A 25384-nucleotide genomic window follows, 5' to 3' on the forward strand; every position below is an offset into this window, starting at 1 on the left:
TCTTCAAGTTTGTCCTAGGGCAACTATTATAAGGTTAACCTTTTTATAGCAGTGAATTCAGATAAGTTTCTCAATTTTCTCTGTATCTGGTCAGACACAGGTATGTATGAGTATGCCCCTGCTATGGTTCACAGTTGTTGCCTCAATACCTATTTTGATTTCCCAAAGCAGCACTAGACATCAAGGGGAAAAAGGTCACAAGCCATGAAAGGCAGTTTCAGAAATATATGAGTGAATCTCATCACCTCTTTTTTTTTTTTGGTAAGACAGTCATCCTCAAAACAGTGTCCAGATACAACTGGATTATTGTCCCTAATACAGGGGTAACAAAAACCCACCAAAACCACACAGACCAAACCCCAAACCCAGCAAGTTCCTTACAGAGCAATCTTGCTAAGCAGTCTTCACCCCAGCCACATATTCCCAACAGATCACCATCCCCAAATCTCTCTCAGACCTGGAGTGCTCCTTGGCAGCCTCACCTAGAAAGCAGAGTCTTTTGTTCTTCAGTTCTGCTTTTCAAATTAGGCTCTTCAAATGCTTTCCTAAAGCTCCTTTCCAAAACAGAGAATATGTGAAGCTCATATCTAAAAGCAAGGGACATTTACAGAAATCCACTGGGTACAATTAGGCTAATTAAGACTTAAGCAACTTCTCATATCCATTGCTATATGTAGTTCTCTGCTTTGGCAGTACGAACCAAACACTGTTACGTTTAATTACTCAAACCACTACAGAATCATTTAAAAACATGTTGTTGTCTCTTCCACAAGATGGAGTGCAGTGATAATATCTGAGGATTTTCAAATTGAATCAATATATCATGTCTCCCCTGTGTTAGAAAAACCCTTTAAAAAACTTTATCCAACCACAGAAAGACAAATCAGGTTAGTTGTGTCTATTTCAGATGAGAGGAGTTCAGAGTGCATCCCAAAACTCAAACCCCACAGGTTCCTTGAGGTCTTTTCTTTTGCATTCAAAATGAACAGCAGAATTTAACAGTGATGAGAACTGAACTTGACTCTGATGGGAAATTGCAACTGAAAAATAGTGCTCACACCCATTTGGAAAAGAAAATTTAAGAATAAAGAAATAATTTTACTCAGACAGCAAGAATCACTTTTTCTCTGCCTTGCAGTTCCCAGCAATAGCCTTGTGGGTGCAGGGCTGCTGAACTCAATCAAGAGTTGAACTCCTCAAAAATCAAACAGTATCAGTGCTTTGATTAGATGTAGCTGCTAGCATTCTGCTGACATCCCATCAGCTGTATGCTTAAGAGATCCATTTGGGAGAACGAGAAGCTTCCTTGTTCTCTTCTTTAATGGTCTGAGTCCACTTTCTGCAGTTGTGATCTAATGTAGAGAGAAAGGTGTTTGCTGGCAATCAGGTAAATGCACTTTGAATAGGAATAGGGATTGTGAAAGATTCTTCCTTCAGACAGCAGGCTTTGTAAGAAAAGATAGCTTCCGCATCAGTTTGCATCCTTCTATAGCCATTTAATATGATATAATGAGTCTTGGCACTAATACATACTAATATATTAAAACAATTACTAAAAACTACATTAGCTACCCTAAGCCATGTAGACTTTGGCTCGAAATGACCATCTATGGCCTTGCCCTTCTCAGAATCAGAAGTCACCCTAACCCAGTTTGGAAGTGACATGGCTACCAGTGCCACATACTATGCAACCTTAGCAATGCAACTACATCCTATTTGGAAGATCCTCCTTACCAAGTTAGCTGTGTGGACAATGAGGAGACACAATGCCTTCTGTTGGTCCTTAAAAATCAGCTGGAACAACTCTGTGTAGTAAAGCCATGCTTAGAAATAAATTAATTTTCCCTTTATGTACAGCAGGACTGCAGTACCACTAAGCGCATACCGTATTGATGTCCCTGCCCGGCAGGAGGCTCGGCGCTCCTCTGCATTTGCTAATGCTGCTCCTCAGCATCTTTTACCGGGATTTTTAAGGAGACGCCTTCAACTTCACAGAGCAGCCTGCTCGGCGCTGGGCGATGAGGAACGGCACACGGAGCGGGTGGGGGGGGGTTGCGGATGTGCCGAGTGCCGCCCGCGGCCGCGGGGCACGGGGCGGGCGCGGGGGAGGCGCGGGGGGGCCATGGGGGGGGCGCGGCCGCCCCGCCGGGAAGCGCCCACGGCCCCGGGGGCGGCGGGAGCCGCTGGGCCGGAGCGTGCGCGCGCCCCCGGGAGGCGGAGCCGCGGCGCGGGCGGGGCTCTGCGGCGGCGGCGGGCGGGACGGGGCGTGCTGCCGGCGGGCGGGCAGGGACGGACGGAGGCAAGCGGGGGAGGCGCTGGCTCGCCCGCCTGCTCCTCGGTCCGCCGGTTCCGCGGCGCTGCCCGGGCAGCAGAGCCGCCGCCGAAGCGAATGAGGAGGCGGCGCTGAGCGGGCTGCCCTCCGCGGGAGTCGGCAGCCGAGGGCAGCGGCGCGGCGGGCGAGCAATGCCCCTCACTTCTCTGCTTGCGCTGCCTTTCCTCCTTCTCCTCCCGCTCCCGGCTCTGAAGCTTTTGTTTTCCGCGGCCGCTGTGATGGCAGGAAACTTCCCGGAGGGATGGGCTCAGGCCGGGCTTGTGCTGCGCCGGGCTCCGCAGGGCTCCGGCCACACCGTGAGGTGAGGCGAGGCGAGCGGCGGCGTCGCGCCGCGGCCGCGGCAGTTCCGCGGGGCCGGCTGCTGCTCCGCCCGGCCGAGGGCGGCGGGACGGGCGGCGGGAGCGCGGAGAGAGTTGCGCCGGGGACCGCGGGGAGCGCCCGCGGCTGTGCCGCTTTTCCCGGCCGCGGTCCCACCACCGGGACGGCGTCCTAGCCCCGGGGATCCGTGCCCGTGGGCCAGGACTGCTCGGGGGTCGGCGCCCCGAGGAGGCTGCGTGGGCACCGGGCGTCTCTTCTCCCGCCGGAGCCGTCGGCGGGCAGCGGGGGCAGGAGCGCTGCCGGAGCCGGGTGGGCGCGCTCGGCCGCGTCCGGGGCCCGTGGTGCCGCCTGTGGGGGGCTGCTCCTCCCCCGGCGGCGGCGGGGGCCGCGCTTCCGGCCGGGCTCCGTCCCGGGAGGTGGCCGGGCTCCCTCCGCTCCCGGGACCCTGCCCAGCGGCACGGGGAACTGACTGCTGGCTGTCACCTGCTCGTCTGGCTGCTGCTTCTTCTGCCCAACTCCTGAGCCCGCCGCTGTCGGTACGGTGTGTGTGCGTGTCGCTCATGCAGAAAAGAAATAGAAACGCCTCGCTTGGTTTTGATTGTTTTTCATCTACTTAAAAGCGTATTTAGTTTTTGTTTGGGTGTGCAACATGATGTTCCAAACTTGTTTTGTAAAAGTCGAATGATACAGTACGGCCTAGTATAGATATACATAGATATGTATAGATATGTATATATTCATATATATGTATATAACAAAGTGTACAATAAACTTTTTCTTGTAAATTAACAAAAACACTTTTCGAAGAATACAGTTGATTTACAGGAAGATACAGATAACATAGGAGTTTTCAATGGTCAGAGCTAGGCATGCCTGGAAAGTTAGATCCATGCCCAAGAAGCTTGCTAAACAAAATTGTCCTTACTGAAATGGATACTGAATGCTTAAGCAGTGGCAAATGGGTTTTACATAATGCATTTTCTGTGGGACACATTGCACATTCTAACATTAGAGCAAAGGTGTCAGAGGCATCAGATTATGAGAAGGGCAGTTTTAAATAGACCATCTCAAATTAACTGAAAATGTAAAGAAATGTCAAAGAGATCTGTTTCAAGATTGGTAACATAGAATACGTGCATATTGTCGGGTGTCAAAAATGGGGTTTTTTGTAATCTGTTATGAAAATGTATTTACCAATGTTACTGTAGCTCCAGCATAACAGTATAGACCCACGAGTAATTACATTCTTAGTCTACAGAAGCAAATTTAGTAATGACTAGTAATTAGAACTAGAGTAATTTCTAAATAATTTCCCTTTGAAATATCTACTGACAAATGATCAGCACTCTAAAGTACATTCTACTTTACTCCTTTATTAGAAGCAGCCTTACTGTAAGAATATATTCTAAATGTATAAAACTTTTTTTTTTTTAAGTGAGAAAATAAATGAGACTCTGGAAATTAGTAGTTCACATGCAGTGTCTGCCTACTCAGAGGAAACAGGAAGAAGGCAAGATGAGCTCTCCAAGTTTCTAATTTTCTTAGTGTGCGCTACAATGCGTAGGTGACTTTTGTCAGGTGCTGCTGATCAGGCATTGCTTGTGTGCTTCATCATTGCATCTGCCACTTCTAAAATACTCCTCTAGGAACAGTAGCACATAAAGCTGGGAGAGGCTGTGATTGCTTCTCTGCAGTTAATGAAATGCACCCAAGACCATTTGCTGCTTCTGAAGCTAAGTGCTGTGGGTTAGCCCTTGTCAATGCTGTTTAACTCTCTTGCCTTCCAGAACAGGAAATTTGCATGAGAGACCTGTAGCAGCCCTGTGTTAGAAGGATGCTGTGCTGGTGTGTGACAGTGAATTCCATTTCCAGGGAAGTATTTCTGGCATTGCTTGCTTTACTGGTGTGGCCATAGTCCATCTGTAACTTTGTCTATCTGCAGGTAGCCTCCCTTAACTCTGTACTCAATGGTAGAGATTTAATTTCCCTGCATTGAGGATCTCTGGCACTATAAAATGCTGCTTTTCATAGTCAGCTGCTGAGAAGTGCCAGGACTGCTTTCTTCCTGTTTTCTCTGCTTGTGCATGTGGTTGAAGACGGAGTAGGTGAAGGCTTGGTGGTTTTCCCACTTGTCCATAAGAGGCTTTTGTGACTTGTTCTGGTTGTATGGAAATGTTCTCCTAGGGCAATGCATGTCCATAAGCAGTCCTGATGGCTGGATGTGAAGCTCCTTGGCCCGCAGTCACATGGAGCTTCCATAATTATTTTGCTACAAGTAGCAAGTTGGGCAGAGCAAGTTGGGTTTGTTCTTTTTTTTGTTTTTTTTTTTTTTTTTAATGCTTCAGAGAATGTCAGATTTAGTTGTTAAAGATGAGGTGAGGCAAGAGAAAGTGTATCATCCAAGAAATCCTACTTGTAGTATCCAGAATTCAGGTCAAAAATTGTCAGATCATTCCACCTCTCATAGACATATAAAATACTTTAATAGAATGGTGAACTTTTTTATCTCTGTAATGTGTTGTTAATCTTTATTTTGCTAACCTAGACAGTAGTTCTGACTACACAGTTTGAACTTGAGTAGTGAAATTGTTTAACCATCTCATTTCCAGCTGAGGGTAATACTTAGATACTTATGTAAGCCTGAAGTATGTGATGGGACTGGGTTAATGCTCTAAAGTACTTTCCCAAACAGGCAGCTTGGCACAGTCAAATTCTTGTTGATTTCATTAGAATGAAACCTCATAAAATACAGTTCTTAATATTGAGCTATTTCTGTGTGTAGTTTAGGAGAAAGGTGAGCTATCTTTTTTTTTTTCTCCTTGCCTGTGTAAAAACACTGTTTCAGTAAGGTGTATTACACTTAAATAATGTTGGAGGTATCTGAGGAGTCCCACTGGCTTGAATGGCACTTTGAGAAATCTCTTGCATAACTGTAACCTAATTTACCTCCATCTAGATGTTTATTATACACAAGCTGTGTTTAAAAGAATATTACCAAGACCACATAAGCACAGAAGGGTTTGGAAATTTAAAGCTTTGAACTAGTGAAGATGTGGCCTGTGGGAATTGTGCCTTAGAACTATCTACGACCCAGCTTTTTTCAGAATGCTTTGCATCTCGAGTAAAGCAACCAAAATTAGTGACTGGTTATCACTTTTGCATCTCTCCTGGATTTTCTCCTCCTTGTAGTTACTAAAGCAAGGCTTGAATCATGTTGATTAAATGTAACATGGTGACATACAATAATTGTGGAGAAAGCAAGGGTTTGAACTCTCGTTTGTGTTAGTGACCTTCCGAAAGAAGATGGATTCTGTGTGGATAAGCAGAATTTAGTCACATAGTTAAAGCCTATGTCACAGGGTTTAATTGAAGTCACAGGGTTTGACTGCTACTTCTCAAGTCTTCAGAGCTTGACTTTTGAAGACTAACTTTTTAACAATTTTTGGATGTAATTTTGGGTGTAATTTTCTCAGTGCTTTTTTTTTTATCCCTAAAAGAAATAGAATCAAAAGTTGTATTTTTTTTCCTGGGGTATATTTGATAATTTCTGATATCATTAGCAAAGTGAGAACCTCTAAATGCCAGCTCAGGCTGTAACTGTCTAAAATGTAGTGGTAGGTCATGATCCATAGGTGGATTGACAATTAAGAGAGATGGCAGCCTTTATACATTTGTTATGAAATAACTCTCCTACTCTTTATGTGATATAACTGACTTGAAGCTTTGATGCCCAGTTCCAATTCTGTTGGCCACCCATTGTGTGGGCAGGTCTGTCTGGTGACTTTACTGTTGTTTTCCCTGCAATATTCTACTTAGCTTTTTCTTCCTGGGCTATCTTATTGTCCTGCTGCTTTCTACATTTTTCTGCCACATCATTTTCTTTATTGGTTTAATTAATTGTAGTTGCTAGTCACTTCATTTGTCCAGTGTGACTATTTTGTCCTAATCTAGCTTGCAGCCCTGTATTGCATGGGTCAGGTCAGCTGGCCAAGCAGATCAGGTCTAGAAAGCAAAGAGGAAACTGGCTTTGAGACCCAGTGCTTGGCTTTTGCAGGCTGTAGTGAGGAAATAATCACTTTATAACCTAGGTGACCTGAGGCTGGGGCACAGAACTACAGAATAACTGAGGTTGGAAGAGACCTCTGGAGGTCGTGTAGGCCACCTCTCTGCTGAGAGATGAGTCTGGTTGAAAGTTAGATGAGGTTGCTCAGGGTCTTGTCCACTTGAGTGTTGAAAATCACAAAGGGTGGAAATTGTACAGCCTGTGTGAGTGACCTGTTCCAGTGTTTGACCACTGTCATTGTGAAGTTTTTTCCCTAAGGCCTAATTGAAGTTACCATACTGTAGCTTGTGTCAGTTGTCCTGGTCCTTTGCTATGAGCCTCCAAGAATAATGAGGTTCTTGTGCTCTTAAAAGCAACAGATACTTTTCTAATGCTTAATAGCTCACTTTCTGTTTGGGATATAGATAACTTTTGCCAAGTACATAAAAAACAATTCTGTTCCAGCCATGGTTGCACACCTTATTCAGTAACAGGCTAATCAAATCAGTTGGATTACTTTTTTTTTAATGGGGGCAAAATAAAAGTATTTTGCCAGCCTTGCTCTTTGAATCAGATGAGATGTTTGAAATTTCTCCTTTCTCACACGTGACCATGCATTGTATTTTCCATCAGGTGACTACCTCATTGTGTGTAGTGAATAGATGCCAGTGGTTTAGGAGGTAAATTTAAGTCTTCAAGCTGGGCTTCTGAAAGACAGCTTTGTCATCCTGTGATTTTTTTTCACCTTATTGGACCCCTGCATAGCAAATTTAAACCCACTGACTACTTTTGAGGGCTCTGTTAGAAATGATCTACAGAGTACTACATTGACACTGAAGTAGTCTCAACTTGCCTTTCAGGCACAATCAGTGGGGAGAAAATGAGCCTGTTCAGAAAGTAGTTTATTCTCCCTATTTGCTCAGTGTCTCTCTGCTTTGTATCATTAGAGTCTCAATGGCTCTTAGCCTTTCTATCCAGCTACGTTAAGGCAAGGTTCATCCTTAGTGAGCACCTTTCCATCCTTTATTTTCTTGTCATTGCTCAATATATGATCACATGTCTTACTTGCAGCCAATTCTGAATGCTTAATAATTACATTCAATGTGTATTTCTTTTGTGGTGTTCATCTCTGTATCTAGTTCTTCAGGAAAAGTTAAATTATCTTCATTACCCTACTGTCTTGTGCAAGTTATCCTGCCTCTTAAAAAAGCAAAAAGTGATGGGATGAGGGCAGAAAGTTTCACAAACAAGAGGTTTTGATTGCTTTGAGCACAAGGGGAAAACTGTGCAACAAAGCAGAAGAAAAAACATGTGTTTTTAATGCAAATTGTGAAATAATAATCCTGTCTTTCTAAAGCTGTCTTAGAACTTCAAAACTTGCTACTACTTAGAAGCGGTTATTGCTACTAGTTTTCCATATCAGTAGTGTAGTTCATAAAATTATCCCTTTCAAAGAATTGTACAAGGTTCATTTTGTATAATGATAGAAAGAGACTGATACCTTGTGAAAAATAGAGATTACTTTCTTTTTGTCAAAGACTTGAAATGTAATTTGGAAACACATTATATATCTTGATTAAGTTCTTATTTTCAGTCGATGTTCCAACAAGCCTTTTATTATGTGATCATTTTGATTTTGACTCTTTTGTCAGTTGTCAGTTCTAAATTTTCTCTGAGTCTTATATGAGACTTGTGGGTGTGTTTAAAAGCACTGTACATCATATACACATGATATTTTGATATTGCTAACTATATGTTCATATGCTTTTGCATATATAAACTTCAAATAATGATTTAAAATTCATACCCAAATTTCCTGCGCTTCATCCTATTACCAAAATGACTTTAACAACCAAAGAAAATCTCCAAACAAAAATCCAAACTTCCCACATCTAGCCCAAGGCATGTTATGAAATGTAGAAGAAATGAATGTGCTGTATTTGTGCTTCCATTCTCCCAGCAGTGCCCACATGCCCACTAGTACCCCAGACCTTCATATGCTTGAGTACTCTGGGAAAATCATGTGGCCTCTTTATTTTTGAAGCCAAATCAACTGAATTGCAGTAGGGCCTCCCACCACATGCCTTATTTCTGGTTTGAAGGGTTTGTGAGTTGGTAGAGCTGAGAAAAGCTAATTCTATCCTTTACACAACTGAATTCATTCAGCATGTCTGCTCAAGCTCCAAGTGTGTCAGTTGTGATAAGAAGGTGACATTTAAAAGAAATTTGGCAATATTTAATAATGACTCATAAGGCATGTTGAGAGTATTTATAACAGGGAGAAGTTGTACTATGCATTACTGATATTGGGACATCTGCATCTGCTGTCAGAAATTTCCTTTGCATTTATTATGGCAATAGGGATGGGGTTGAGTGCATTTGCTGACTGAAGTTAGGAGTGTTTTCCCTCTCCATTCCATTCATTTTGATAAGAAGGCAATTTCCGACTGCATTCATCTTTTCTGGAGATATCAAATCAAAGCATGAAATCTCAGGTAATAGCACTTATGCTGTTAAACTCTTAGATCCAAATGAACTGGATTAAATGTGTTTTCAAGGCTGCCACAAATGATAGACTTGAAAAAGCATCTTCATGGTACACTGCCAATATGGTGAATACGCTTCAAGCTATTTTCAGCAAGGCTGAAAATAAAATAGCCCTGGAATATTCTCTCTTTTTTCTGCACTGTTTGCAAAGTCTATCTCTGTTCTTGGATATGTAGCTATTTGAATAAACAATCAGATTCTTTGTTTATTGATGCCAGTATAAATGAGTGTGAATTAGGCATTGGTCCAGAGACTTACCTGTCTCTTTGGAGGTCTTCCAAGACTTCACACGTGTGAAATGATGGGAAAGATGGGTTATCTTGATTCAGTTACAGTGTTTGTGGGATCCTGGCAAGCTCCAGAGCACACTGAGGATCTCAGCATCTTAACTCCAGGGAGCAGGGCCTGGTGAATCACTCCTTGGGGAGGCTGGTGTCAGCTGTTGACAGGGCAATTTCTGCAGTTTGCTGAAACTACAGAATTGCAGAATGCACCTATTAAGTATTATGTTACTCTTATATGGAATCCTGAGTCACATTTTCAGGTAGATGTGTGCAGACCATTATAGTACCAGAGGTGTTCATATACAGTACTGTTACAAAACAAGAGAAATAAAATAGGTACATGAAATGATTTAGGTGAATTCACTTTCCAGAAATACATGTTCTGTCTGACTGCTGAGTAAGCTTATGTGGTTACCTGAAAGCTGTGTTGAATTAGGTGGGATCAGTCTCAGCCCTAGTAGGAAGAAAAGGAGGAGGGGGATGGTGTGTGTAAAACCAGATGCTGGTAAGGAAATGGAATTCCCTAAGGTCTGAGGTTGGGGATTCATATTGATAAACACTTCCCAGTTTTGTCATGCATTCCCTAAAGGGCTACCCAGTTCAATCCTCAGCCTGCTCAAATCTCTATTGCTGTCAGCAGGTCAAGCAATGAGGACTTGTGTGCCACCACTGTACAGCTGAGTCACACAAAGTTGTGCAGAACTGAAATGGCTCACTGCATGCCAGAGGTATTCTGTGGATTAAAGACTGGCTTGCTGTTGATGAGTCTTTGAGATAGAGGCAGTGGTGGTTCTATTGTACAGAACTCTCCAAGGCTGAAGTTGTCAAATTCATGCAAAATGGTGTATGTTTAAGATACATTCTGTGATTTTAAGTTGTATCAATTCATCTATGATAGAAGGTCTGATGTTATCCAGTTTCACTGGGAAATTGCTAGTTACCATCCAGTTCTTCGCCTGGATATCCTGAATAGTTTGACCCTGTTATTTATACCCCATTACTGTTGTGGACTGGATTTTTAGTTTAGTTTGTATAGATGATGCTTATAGTTTTAGATGCAAAAAGTTAAAGAGTAAGTACTTCTAAGACAAGTGGCTCTACTTTGTAATGTGATCAATTTTCATCAGGGTTTTTCTGGCTGTCATTCATGGCATTGCATTCTAGATCTTGCAAATTACTTCTCTTTGAAAAGTCTTAAGAGAACTGATTGACCAGGTGCAGTTCTAAAGGCCTCTTCAGCTGGACATGGTGAAACAAAGAGGAAGTATTTCATTTCTGAAACTCTTGGTGGAAGATATTCGCAGTATGGGAACCAGCTTTTCAAACTAGAGCAGTGAGGATTTCTGTATGTGTTTTAAGGACATTACTGCCTTTTCAGATTCATTTACATGCTCAGTAATCACGATGACTGTTTAAAATATAAATGGTTTTGAGCCTATTTCCGGTGTACGGGAGGATATGGTTTGAGAATTTAGCTTTCTGCAGCCAGATGGATTATAGTGTTGCTAAGGAAACAGACTATAAATGAAGTGGCAACTGGGTGTCCCTAGAATATCAGACTGCTTGAAGCTGGTATTTTAAACTCGTTTGGGTGGGTAGCTAGATGATGTGATGAGAAGTTAATTTCCTGTATTTTATGGTTCATTAATTTTCATTGCTTTATTAGTATTTAGAAAAGGTACCTTAACTTCCCACTCCCACTACCTGGCGTGTGGGTCACTGAACCAAAAATTGCTATGGGAATTAGAAAATGGACAGAAGCTGTACAGAGACACAGGTTCTAAAATAATCATTCAAACTACTGATTAGTGGATAGGTAACAGTGTATAAAGACCTGGCAGCAGTATGGTCTGACTGAAAAACTGATATCAGGAAGGGAGCTGAGTTGTTTCAGAGTACTTGGGAAAGAACAGAGCTTCTACAGACCTGGTGAAGTTACAGATTTTGAACTTCATGTATAAACATATATATTATAGCTATTTGATACACATACTTGAAGTTGCTCAGAGTAGGAGAATGATACTTGCTCTGCCCAAGAAAATACCTGGCTCTTTTTTCCTAGTGCTTTTGCTGAAAATGTACCATATTCCCAGACCAGAGTTAATGACTGATACATCAGAGGTGGTGGTTTTGGTTTTTCTTTCCTTACCAGTGAAAAGGGCAAGCATACCTGAGCCATTCTAGCTAAGCATGCAGCTAATAGATGAAGGCTTAAGTAAGCTGAGCCTGCAGGACAGACAGCAACCTCTCCTGTTGATAAAATGGACTGAGAGGAGGACAGATGATGGTTCAGTCTATGGAGCTTCAGAAACTTGCCTTAGCTACTTCTGTAACAAAAAGGTCTGGAGAGCTCTTGGTAAGACCGAAAATGGTAAGAACTTGCCAAGCAAAGATAGTTTGTAAGCTAAATATGAAGTGGAAGGCTAAGGAAGGTTTTCAAGTATGTACAGGTGGTTGGTAGAATTTCCATTCTATGCATTGTGAATTGAAATTAAACTGTTTCCAATAAAACCCATTCTTGAAAATGTGTCTTTGTTCCAGCAATGTTAAACCTTCTCAACATGCAGCATTTGAACTTTTATTTAGAGTGCATTTGAGAGAACTGTTTCTGGTCTTTTCTGCCAGGTAGGCAACAGAGGTCTTTGTGGATATGGCATTAAAGCACTATAACTTTTCCCTCTGTCGTTGTCAAATGACTGGATTTATTGGATTTATATGAGTTCTGTCAGTTTGCACACAGATCAGGATCTGCCACTGTCTTTTCACGGAACAGTAGCTAGGCACAGGCTAGAACTTCATTGCATGTAAAACATGACCTTTCCTCTAAAATCACTCCTTTGCTGAGGGGCTTTGGAGCTGAGCAGGTTCATTTGTCCTGGTGGCTGGTTGCTCCTGATGCCTTGAATCTTCCTGTGTCACTCTCTCTGTGGAGGAAGGAGCGGTAGGACCCATGAGGAAGGTGTCAATAAAGAGGTTTTTTTCTTTTTTTCTCCTGAGCTGGAAATACAAGAGACTCATCACTTCTGATTTTATGTGAGTTGGTTTTTGATGTCTTAGGCTGAATAATGTTAATTTCAGCAGTATCATTATTGTCTGTAAAGAGGTTTACAGAGAGCATAGAGACAAGGGTTTAGTTTTCTGGTCTCATGGCAGATATCATTGCACTTGTTTTCCTATAAATCATGCCTGTAACTTTGAGTTTTTTCTAACTTTTGTGTGTTTTAAAAGGTTGGTACAACTCCCTTGGTCTGAATTTTTCAGCTGTTACTGAGTAACTGTAATTGAATTAGAAATTATATGTTATAATTATATGTTACATTTATGCTATTCAGAGTCATTCTGGTTGCAGGATGATAAATTCCATACAGTATTTTCTCAGGTTCAATTTCATGTCTAAAGACAGACTGAAAAAACTTCTCTGTAACAGAAGAAACATTGTTATTATTTGCAAAATTCATTAGTTGAGCATATTTAAACAGCCTTTGGTTGAGTAGGGAAATAGGATCTTTAGCTACCAAAGTGGAAGACAACAGGAATTAATGGATTACACCTTTCTGGTAAGGTAATACTTTGTAGGTTGGAGGGATTTGGGATGTTTTAATTTTTCAGTGTTTTTTTGTTGGGTTATTTTTTGTTGTTGTTGGGGTTTTTTGGTTTTTTTTTTGTTTTGTTTTGTTGTTCTTTTTGGAGGTATATGTTTTTTCAGATTTTTGGTTTTCTATTTTTCTATGTTTTAAAAGTAGTGTGAAAATTCCTAACTTACTGCTGAAGGAGCTTTTCCATGGAAAGAAACCTTTCTTAAATATGAAGTTTGTGAACTCAGAACTGCTGTAACTATCTGTGGAAGGCATTTGATTTGGTCTTCTGTTTGCCTAAAAGGTACCAAGTAGCACAGAACCAATTGGTAGTACAGAGTCCATTTGATTAACTTAATTTATTTGTAACAAGGAATTATAAGGTACTTTAAAAATCATTCCTAAAAAGGATTTGAATTATTCAGTTGATATTTGTTTATGTTGCATTTTTATGATTAAAAAGCCTGGAAAAAATTGAAGTACTGATCTCTTGTATTGCATGGAAAAAAAAAAAGTGTGCTTTAAAAATCATTAGACTAGCTCATTTAAATGTTTTTGGCTTGCAAATGTAATCAATTTTTTTATCTCTTTGGGATGTATGTTACAAGCCCTGCTTGTTGGTCTGAACAGAAATTGTTAGTGCCTGTATTGCATAGGGTCTGAATGTCTGCAGTATGTCATCTCACCCTGAGAGTGTCCAGATGGGAACTCTTGATTTAACTGTCTTTTAATTCCTAGTGTGAATAGATTTCTGACTATGATTAAATCTCCAAAATAGCTGCTGTCTTAAAGTTTTATTCCAGTTGGCTGACATGACCCAAAAATAATTCTGAAGCTATCATATGAGATGACACAGATAACTATCAAAAATTTGATTGTTTATTTATTCTCCGTTTCTGTATTAGGAAAAAGAAGTTACTATTGTAACATGCAGCTGATTTTTAATAGACTAATTTAGACTAAAAGCTAAGTACAGGGTAAATCTGGGGAAAGAATCAAAGGAACCTTATGACTTTGATGATTTTTTTGTATGAAACATTTTATGTTTGTCTTTGGTTGAATAGAGGTGATAATAACTGTTGGAAATATATGCACATGTGTGTATATGTATGAGAAAAAAGGTTATATAAATAGGCATATAAAGTATATCTTTGCTTAGTTCTCAGCTGCATCTTGCCATTGCAGCCTTTGAGCGCTCTCAGAGCAGAATGCTGTGAGTGGGAGTCGCCTCATTTAACTCGCTACCAGCATCTCTTCCGTGGGAGCCAAGAAGTGAGATCCACAACACCTGTATTGCAGCAGCAGCGCTCCTGGGCAGGCACAGAGCTTGGCTCCAGCATGGCCTGAATCCCTGAGGGAAAAGCAGGAGCAGGGCTGAGGGCTTTGCTCTGGGAGCTAAATCAAATCCCAGGAATCTGTGAGCAGCACACTGTGTGAAGAGTGTACACATCTGGCCATTCTAATCGCTTTTTCATTAGCATCCCTGCATCTTTTCATAAAGAGATGAATTTTTGTTAAAATAAATTTCGTTTCAAGAAGCAGATATGTTTCTGTGGGAGATACAGCTTAAATTCCAGCAGTGTAGAGTGCTGCTGCTGGCATTACCATTTTTATAGGCTGAGTTTTCTAAGCCCTTGCTTACAAAAGAAGACAGTGTGCTAACAGCTGTTGTCCAAACTATGAACAGAAAAATTCATCTTCCCCTGATTTTAGCAGTAGACAATGCAATAGTGTATGTTGGATATGCTGGGGCACTACAGAGGAACTAAGAATGATGTAATGCAAGGAGCCTTAAGGTCTTTACCTTAAGGTATGTGAAGGTGGAACATTTTCACAGAGCTCAGAGAATATAGTGGAGAAGTTTCTGTAGTTGAAAAGCCAAAATAGCCTAAGGACAACTCTCTCAAAGCTTTCTGACTTGAAGCAGACTTTTTTCCTTGCTTATTGTCTTCTGATGGACTGACTCTTTTGTGAAGGAAGTAAGCTTTCAGTATTTCATTTCATTGTTGCCTGTGGTTTGACTTAGTATCCTAAGAAAATGCTAGAAAAACTTGATAAAATATGGCTATAGACTAGGCATGAAGAGACAGAGAATTGTCAGTAAAGTATGTAACAAAATTACCACTCACTTGAAAAGCAATTTCATAATATTTCTGATCTTCTCTAAGCTCTTGCTAAGTCTTTAATGTAATCTTGGTATTTGTGAGTAACTCCTTAAAGTTTAATTATGTGTAAGATCTTTATGATTTTAGTTCCACTATTTCAGTTTTTTGTAAATGTCAGCTCCTGATTTGGAGAATCAAAGCTGCAGATTTTTCTGTGATCACCTGTAAGTACAGGTTTTGCACCGTTCTTGCTTGTGGCACAGGACTGACTGTTAAATTAAAATGTCTCTTAGTATGTAAATCTAAGAGATTTTTTTTTTTAAGCCTTGATCTGTGTTCCCCAGCATCTCACAGCTTCAGGCCAGAAATGTGAAGCTTTTAAATTTGCTTGCCAGGGTCAGTTTTAGTTCAGTTTATTTCTTCTGCTTTGGGACTGGGGAGCTGGGTTCAGGAATGAGTGAATGAAGAAGGAAAAGGTCAGGACTACCCTTTCAGTAGCTCTGCCAGGTCTAAATGCTGATATCATCAAGGTTGTAATTCCACAGGTAGAGCTCCTTGCAGGGTCAGGAATCCTTGCACTCAAATGTCATGAAGGGTTACGAAGCTTTTCCCCTCTGTTCTTAGAAAAAAGCCTGACTAATAATTTATAATGGAGTGGGGGAAAAAGGAATTTCATTATGAAACACTTTTAACCCCTAAATGTCAACAGAAAACTACCCAAAGCAATCTTGCCCAGCAAGCTCCACAATGTACTCCAATTTATTAAAATTTTCCAGATTTACTTTGCAAAAGTACTTGTGTTCTTTTTTTCTTCTTGGAAGTTAGAAGTGAAAGAATTTCCTAGTTCATCACGGTGTTTCAGATGCTTGTCTAAATTGATTTTAAAGATACTTTTATTTTAGTGAGAGTTAGGAATATTTTCTATGATCATGTAAGTAGAGATTGGAAATGGCTCTTGTGTCAGAGGATGTGCTTGTCTGGTGGGAAGGTCTTACAGGTTATTGAGGTATTTAATCTTGTCCTGGCTCCCAGTAGTTTTCTGCCTCCTTGCAGACCTATTCACTTTTTTTGCACTTCAAAAAGCAGAAGAGGGAAGATTACCAGTTTATATTGCTTATCTCCCGAAAGAGGGAACAAACCAAATGGAGAAAGTCTATAATAATCCAATGGCTACATTTTATCTCTTTATACATAGGTATATCTGAGAATTGTTTTCCTTCCCCCTTTGTTTTTTGGAATAAATGCAAAGACCAAATTTTGTGCTCATGGAAAACAACTTGTATTAATAAAAATCTTTCAGACACCAGCTTCCCTTGTGGCTAGATAATGTGTTCTGCAGAAGGCAGATGTCTCAGCAGACTCCAGTCTGGCAAATCAACCCTTATGTTTTGGGTCTTTGAAGTCCATGTTGGGTTGGCTGCAGATACAGAAACTCAGCGCTGAGTGATTGCAGGGGTCAGTACATTATGGGAGGTCTTAGAGTGCAGCTTGTTACTGCTTCCCTTGCTGAAGGCCATTGTAAACTCATTGGCTGGCTTGTCCTTCAGCCCCTGTGTGCATCATTTATTTAGAAATCTTTTGTCCCAGTGTGGAGGTGACTTGGAGATGTTCCTAAAGCTTATTCTTGCAGAAATTAAAAGTTGGATAGCCTTTTAAAACCAAGCATACAAAGTGTCTCATATATTTGTCCTTTTTGTATATAAAAAGATGTAGATAGATATAGATTTCAATATATAGATATATAGATAGTTATAAATTAATTAGGTCACTTAAAACTATTAGTGTGACATAAACTCAGTTTTCAAGGCTCACTGAATTTTTATGGTTTTCTTCTAAGAGTATAAGGAAAAGCTACCTCGAAAATTGACATTCTCAGATAAGAATGGATATCTGATAATAACTGATTCTGTCATGAACTCGTGATAGAATATGCAGCTTTTTAGCTGTGTTAGGTCCAGTTTGCAGAAATAATTTAGCTATCTGAGGTATATTAGCAGTGTGATGATGATTGATTGGTACAGTCATGCATAAAGGAAGTGCTGAGATCCTTCATTGAAACTTTAATGATTTATTCTTTTCTCTAGACCTGTTTTCTTGTCTTTTGTCCAATGCTGTTATCTTTACTGTTTGGGGGAAATTTATTTAGCTTCTTTATGATGCTCAATAGTAGATTTAAATGTTGCTGTTTTAAGCTCCTTTAGGGGTTTAAAGATCAGAATCCTGATGGTTAAGGGTAAGAATTTACTTTGATAGCTGCAGTAAGACTTACAACAGCTGGCGGCTGTGTGCTTGTCTACAAGTGAAATAAACATAGCTGGATGAGACCTGAAACAATGTGTTACTCCAGCCCTGACAGATCCTAGTATGAAATGGTGAGATTGTTACCATCCATAGATGACATAGCTGAGGGTTTCTTTGGTTTGATGAAACTTTGATGCCTTAGTCCTTTCTGTACCTTCTGCCAGAAAGCAGGCATGCAGTCTGCCTTCTGTCAAGAGACACAGAATATTCTACTTCTCCCAATAAAAATAAAGTTTTGTTAAAGGAAAAAGTTTGCTATTCTGCTCTTGTCCTGCCTTGAATGTGAATGTCACTTTTTTCTTTTTTTTTTTTTTTTCTAGGTTATTTGGGAAGAGAATAATTAGCTGAACAAAACAGCACAAGATGACTTATGATTGCTGTTCTTCATGGGAGCCTGTTTGGATTGGTATGCTTTGAGTTTTTTGTGTGGAGTTGTTTTGGGGTTGCGGTTTTTTTTGCTACACTGACATACAGTTACATGTATAATTCAAAGATTCACTTAGAATTTAGGAATTTAGGAAGCTTTCAACTTGTTAGTTGCATGTTAATAACTAGATGGAGACTATGAATGTTTTCAAAAATGTTCAATGTTTACTCAAGGTACTACAGTATTCGCTCAGCTCTTCATCATGATGATGGTTAATGTGACCATTGAACTGGTGTAAAAGTTAGGAGTCAGGGGAAATATGACAGAACTAGAAATGAACCTAGAACTGCCCAAGTCCTTTCACATGATCTGCAAATTGAGAACATGATTTTTGCCAAGAGCTAAGAAAATAGAATTATTTTTTACATTTTGAGTATTTGTGGTTTACAGTAGTGATAATGATTACCATGACTAACATTTCTTGACAGTTAATGGCTCTCTGAATGAAGGTCATAAGGAAATATCATCGAGAGACCAATTAATTGTACTAAATGACCCAAGGCAGAGGTGACTGTTTCCCACAGTACTTTCATATGAAAATTGCCACAGCAGTGTTTATAGAGTGGAAAAAAGAACAATTTCCTAAATTAAAGTAATGCCTCTTGTGAATAGTTTTATGGGTCATCTGCTCATGCAGTGTAGTTGATTAGTTTCAATTTAGGTTATATGTAAATAGGTATTAAAACTGAAAACTGCTGGTTTCTTTTAGGTGAGTAAGAACATTGTCCCTGCTGCTTTGTGCTTTGACTCATTCTTTTCACTGGTGTTAGCAGAAAGGATTCCATTGTGACATGTTCCTGCCTCTGCTTAATTGCAAGGGAAGCAATGCTTGATTCGTATTTAGAGGGGTGTGTCCTGGGCTTATTTGTACAATAACGTGGTGTCAGAGAGCACATACTTGAGTATTTTCTCATGGCACATAAATTCTTTTGAAAATAAAATAAGCCCATGTTCTTCATGCTTCTTTTTATTGTTTTTCCCCTAAGAATATTTTGCTTTTTAAATGTTTTTTATGTTGTAAAATTTTTTTTTTTGCCGAAGTTTGCCTGTAAAATAAAACCATTGATAGTAGCTATAAAGCATGCAAAAGCTTCTGGGACCACTTAAAATATCCCAACGAAATAGGATCACTGTACCAGGCAGTGCTGCCTTCAGGTTTCTGAATTATTTTTGTGTGCTGGATGAAATCGTGGTGGTGGTCAGTATTGCCAAAATATGCTTGATTTTAGCTGACAAATTTATGAAGTCATTGAACATTTTGGCAGCTATTCATAGTGTGTTCTGATCTGTGTTAAACTTAACTGTTATTGTGACACTGTTCTCTTCCCTTTTTTGTTTTTTTTTTTGGAGTTCCTGGCTTTGACTGATGTCAGTTCTGCATATAACATTTAATCTTTTATTTCCAGTTGAGCATGCTATCCAGATTTTGAACAGGAACCTTTTAGCTTCTGAAGCTATTATAAATAGACGCCATAGTTCCAGCAATAATTATATTTGATGAATGGAATTTGTGTGTTATTTAGCTTTAAGTATGTACTTCATTGAAATAATTGTGTCTATTATGTTCCATAAAAAGAAAGTAGTATATGAGTGAGAACCTTGCTTGAGAGAAAATGTGCATACACAGTAAATTTCAGCACTGAAATTGAAAAAAGTGATTGTATGAAGCTTTTTTGCATCTGAAAAGAATCTGTGAGAGTACATGTTCCAAAAGTGAGAATGCTGGGACAAAAAGGTACCTATCTGCCTCTTGCTTGAGTACCTGACCATCAGTAGACTTGCCCATTTAAACTATCAAAGCATGGTTGTCTTTTACAAGCTGTGTGATTACCATTCAGCAAGGACTGGGCCTTGAAATTACAGGATCTGCCTTTCTCAAAGAGCGAGTGAGGACTGAAATGCTGTTGCTTGAAATTGTCTTACTGGTTTCTTTCATCTTATATTTCTATCTTTACATAACTTTGGAAAAGTTGGAAGGGTTGGAAGAAGGGTGGAGGCACATGTTTAATAATCATGTACATGCTCATGGAAGAAGGCCTTTAAGTAGGAAGAAAAAAAAGGAGAAAAATTTATGTGTGCTGGCAATAGAAGGGAACCTCTTGAGTTTATTGGCTGAATTGGTCAGTCACTTCCATGAAGGATGATAGCCAAGAAAGAGCATTGCCTGCAGGTTAAATAAGTGTAAATCCAAACCAATATCTGAGCATGGTGATTCTGTGTGCACTGCGCAGAGATATTTCACACTCAGAGTGATAAACAGAGCCTGGAGAATGGTGCTGCTGGAAGCCATCAGGAAGTAAGGAACACAGGAGCAACACAGGATCTAAAGCCTGCAGTTCTCTTACTAGGTTAGGTGTCTTCTTTGCAACAGCTGATCACTGCTCACTCTCTCATTCTTCTTGAAAAGATAGGGCTGATGACTTATGCAGCAGCCAAATGGCTTGTGCTCTTTCCACTGTGAGCATTAGGCTGGGTCCAGGCAGCAGCTTGGAATGAGATCATTCTCCTCCTCTTCTCTTAATGCTGCATGGAGAAACATGCAGACATCACACAGAGGGGACAAAGCACAAAAGGGAATGTAGCTACTTGCATAGAGAGTTGGGATGGTGAGAGAACAACTGTGGGATTATTTTTCTTTCTTTTTCTGTGTTTGTTAGGAATAAACTATAGACACTTGTGGGTCCTTTGTCCTTTGCTTTATACTGTGTGCTACTGACTTGAGAAATGCAGGGTAGCACAATCTTTTCAGCTGAATTAAGGTTGCAGAACACTTTTACTCCTTCTCCCCTTGTCTGGCTCCTTCTGTTAAGAAGGAAAATTTAGGATGTAGCAGTATTTTCTGAAGCTTTGATTGTTTACTATAAAACATTAGCAGTTGTTTCTCTAGTTTTTGTTTGATTTGTTTTCCTCTTTAAAGCTTTTATGATACAGGTTATCATCTAAGCCTCTGCTGAACTTCTTACTTCAGAGTGCCGGGTTGTGTGGCATAATGATGTAAACTTAACCTGAGTGAGCAAATTCTGTTATGGGTATTTAAAGCTAGTCAAGTAACTCCATGTATGTGCTCAGATGTCTGTATTCAAATCAGTCAGCAGAGAGAGATGGGTGATTCACCTCTTTCTACATGGACATCTGTATAATGATATGAAATATGTCCCAAATGCTGTCTGAATTCACAGAAGCTCTATGATAGCCACAATATCCTGTAACAAGTGTTTTCATAATTACTTGTGAAATAATAATTTCCAAATGTGGGCTCCTCAGTTTGAGAGAGACATGGATATACTGAAGAGAGTAAAGGATTACAAAGATGATGAAGAGGCTGGAGCATCCCTTCTGTGAGGAAAGACTGAGAGAAGTGGGGCTATTCAGCCTGAAGTAGAGAAGGCTCAAGGGGATCTCATCAATGTTTATAAATACTTGAAGAGAGGGTACAAAGAGGACAGAGCCAGGATGTTTTCAGTGGTGCCTCAGTGGTGATAGAGGCAGTGGGCAGAAACTGAAACAGGAAATTCTCCTGAACATCAGGAGACAATTTTTCTCTACTGTGGCCCTTTAGTAGGTGGCCCTGCTTGAGCAGAGAGGTTGGAGAAGATGATCTCTAGAGGTGTTTTGTGATTTCTTTGACTTTTCCTGTTCTTATGCTTTGAGAGACAGCAATCATTCACTTTCCCTAAAGTGTCACTAAAAAGTTGGTAGACCTCTATGATAGCTTTTTTCAGTTGCTTTTTAATAGAGATCAAGTGGTGCAGAACTGAACATAGTACTGAAGAGATGCCATAGATGTGTATTGTAGCAGGTGGTGTATCTAAATATACAGTGTATATAGCCAGCTCCTGGTTTTCTTCTCAGTTCCTTTGCTAACATTTCTGAGCACATAGCTGATGTTTTCATGAGCAGACTATGAAAATTTGAAGATCTGTTTTTCTTCTGGATTGTAATTATTGGTTTAGCGTCTGTTACTGTGTAGATAACTGTTTTCAGTACAGGCATAGCTTTATATCTAGCACTGAATTTTATGGGGTAAACTGTTGGTTTGCCACTAGCTCTTGAGAGATCGCTCTGTACCTTTTTATAGTTGACCTTTTTTTTTTATTAAATTGACCTAAAAGACAGTTCATGTTCATCATCAGCAAATGTCATGGTTTTGCATTTCCCTCTTCTCCTCTATAGATTAAAGAGCTTGAACCCCAGTAAAGGTTTTATTTTTTAGGATTATTCTGGTGACCAAACTAAACACTCCCTTTTTTTTGTTTCCTATTTGAAACTTATTATTGTCTGTAGAAGGGTTTTACATTTATCTAAGGGCAGATTAGTTTCTTTTAGAGCCTTGGTAGAAAGACCTGTACAAAGCCAATCAGAAATACAGAAGTTACTTTTGCTGACTTATTGCTTACACTGCTCTAAAAGATGCTACCCTGGGGATCTAATTTTCTTGCTCCAAGATTTTAAATCCAGAATTATTTGTTGAATTTATGTTCTTTTGCAGTTCCTGCAGAATGCTACAGCTTCCTTTCCTTCATAGTGTTCTCAGCTTGTGGAGTCATAAACCTCAGTGGAACTTTGGGTGAGATTTTCTTGTTCCTTGTTAAACTATTTATTGTTTATTCTGGAAAGTTCTGTTAACCTTTTTCTATTGGTTACATACTTTATTCTAAAAAGTTAAAGAAGACTAGTAGAGGGAAAGTTTATATAGATCAAAGAAAGAAGAGCTTTGGCTAGTATATATGCTTTAGCCTGTAATTAACATTGAGGTTTTCTCTAAAGGAGTTAGTGTAAAAATAAAATATAAAGAGAGAGAATGGAGGGAAAGAAAAATCTAGGATTAAGTTAATGGAATTGGTCATTTTTGCAAAATGTCAATGTACATAGCTGTATGTAACTCTGATGAGTTGTATAATCTTTGAAATATAATAGGACAGAATATAAAATTATAACTTTCATTCAAGCAATAAGACCTCTAGAAAGTGGAACTTGTGTGACTCTATTGGGTTTGTGTAATGAGGTTTTGGTAGCAGGAGAAGCTTCTGTGAGAAGCCGCCAGAAGCTTCTTCTATGACCCATAGAGCAAATGTCAGTGGAAGGGACCCGCATGTGAGTGTTCAAGAAAAACTGCAGCCTGTGGGAAGGACTGTATTGGAGAAGTTCATGGAGGACTGTCCCCTATGGGAGGAATCCACACTGGAGGAGGGCAAGAGTTTGAGTCTTGCCCCGATGAGCAAAGGGCAGCAATCAACGTGTGATGAGCTGGCTGCAGTCCCTGTTCCCTGTCCCACTGTGTTGCTGGTGGGGAGGAGATAATTAGGCAGAAGCTTAAACTCAGGAAGAAGGGAAGGGAGGGATGAGGTGAAGCTGTTTTTATGATTTAGCTCTATTTTCTGATTACCCTACTGTGATTTAATTGGTAATAATTTAATCTAATTTCCCCAAGTTGAGATTTTGCCTGTCATAGTAACAGGTGAGTGATCTCTCCCTGTTCTTACTTCAACGTACAAGCCTTTTGCAATACTTCTTCTCCCCTGGCCAGTTGAAGAGGGAGTGAAAGGGCAGCTCTTGTGGGCATGTGGTGTCCAGCCAGGATCAGCCCACTACAAGAGTAAATTAAATTAGGATGTTTATAACAATATCTTTTGTGATACCGTTGAAAGTTAAAGGACACAGAGAGGTTAATAATTTATCTGAAATAAAAATGCTGATGGTAGTCTGGTCCTGGAAATCATCTAGTGATAGGGCTTACATAGTCAGGGGATGAAAGGTACAGGTCATGTGCTGATTTTATTTGATAAATTCCTGACAGCAGCCTGAGCAGGCTTGCTTTCAGACTGCTAGAAGTCCAAATTGGGGGTGTAGATCATATTTTGTTGTCTTACAGTTAATTTGTTTGTTGGTGAAGAATTATCCAGCAAAAGGTAAACTTTTTATCCTACACAAAAACATGTGGTTCTTGTGTAAATTCATAAAAAATATTCCTTTCTCCCTTTATTTTTGACTGATATTGATACTAAACAGAACCTGCATAAATACTGTGGGCAGGGTTTGTGTTACCCTAAGCTGCTTGTGTTAGTAGAACAAGCTTGTCATCATGTGCAGAAATGGAGGAGGGAGATTGCCCTCTGAAGATGCCTTTATCCCTTTTCTAATGATAAACATGAAAACAGCCAGAAGGGACTATTGCAGTCATCCAGAATGAATGAGGTGAAGCCCACTTTGTTTCTGGGTGTAGTGATTGTTTTTGAAAAGGGCATTGAATCCTCCTGGTTTCCAGCTTGATCAGATGTCAGTGTGCTCTGAGAGTGTTTAATTTAGTAGTCCAAGACAAAGGGGAGAAGCTAGCACTGAAAAGGTGAGGGAGCTCTCAACTCCTTTGCATTTTCTTTGTTAAGAATATGTACATACAAATATATGTAACAATACAATACTAGTAGTAATAGTGCAACAAGACAGTGCTTGGAACTAAGGAAATGTTGGATTGTGTCAATACCTATAGGGGCCTGCAGGAGGGCTGGGGAGGGGCTTTCCACCAGGCCATGGCCATGGTTTTAAGCTGAAGGATGAGAGATTCACACTAGATATTAGGAAGAAATTCTCTACTGTGATGAGGCACTGGTACAGGTTGCCTATGGATGTTGGGGATGTCCTATCCCTGGAAGTGTTCAAGGCCAGGTTGGATGGGGCTCTGAGCAACATGGTCTGGTGGAAAGTGTTGCTGCTAGAGCAGAGGGTCAAAACTAGAAAATCTTTACAGACCTTTCCAGTCCAAACCATTCTATGGCTATAATCACAAGGGAGGGAATTCAGCAGGATGTGTGTGGATTAGATTTACAAGGAAAAAGAGAGTGAACATGGTTAAGTTATATGGGATACCAAGATGAATGAACAAAAACATGCCCAAAGCAGTGGAAGCAAGAAAGTTTACTGCTAGTGGAAGAGTTGTGGTAACCAAAGAAGTGATGGTTTCCTGTACCTGAATGTGAGTCAGCCCCTAAGTGAAACAAGTTGAAAAATTCTTTTATCCTGTGGACAAGTTATTTCATAATTACAGGTTAGGATATTTTGCATGTTTTTCCTGAGGTGTCTGATGTGGATGACTGACATGGAACTAAGAATTCCGTATTATGTGCAATAACTTGGATAAATAGGCTTTGAGTACTTACCAAGCAGGTAAATAGGCAATATACTGATGCCATTTAAGCTATTTAGAAATGTTATTAAAGTTTCTATCTGTAGGCAATTTCAAAACAAAATAAAGTTAGTTCAAAAATTACAAGATTCAAATAAAAATACTTTTTTGATTTATTAATTCTTAATCAGTAAAGTTTCAAGCACAAAAGTTCTCCAGCCTTGGTTATGGTAGAAAAAAGCATGATGAGTTGAGAGTATTGTGCAGTATCAGCAGGACTGCAGGAGTAGGACCTATGAGAGAAAGGCCAACTGTTACAAGACTCCTATATTT

At 40.0% G+C, this 25384-nt stretch overlaps 1 protein-coding gene across 1 annotated transcript in view; it reads left to right on the forward strand.

Moving 5' to 3' along the window:
- The first annotated feature begins 2348 nt into the window (after positions 1 to 2348).
- GPR63 (G protein-coupled receptor 63) overlaps positions 2349 to 25384 on the forward strand; it is a 28192-nt gene continuing 5156 nt past the window's right edge. Inside the window, exons 1-3 of the mRNA XM_058020927.1 lie at positions 2349 to 2633; positions 17825 to 17910; positions 22421 to 22498. The gene's annotated coding sequence lies outside the window, so the exon portion shown is untranslated. The remainder of the gene's footprint in view (positions 2634 to 17824; positions 17911 to 22420; positions 22499 to 25384) is intronic.

The sequence above is a fragment of the Melospiza georgiana genome, chromosome 3, assembly GCF_028018845.1.
Source record: "Melospiza georgiana isolate bMelGeo1 chromosome 3, bMelGeo1.pri, whole genome shotgun sequence".
In the NCBI taxonomy this organism is placed as follows: Eukaryota; Metazoa; Chordata; class Aves; order Passeriformes; family Passerellidae; genus Melospiza; species Melospiza georgiana.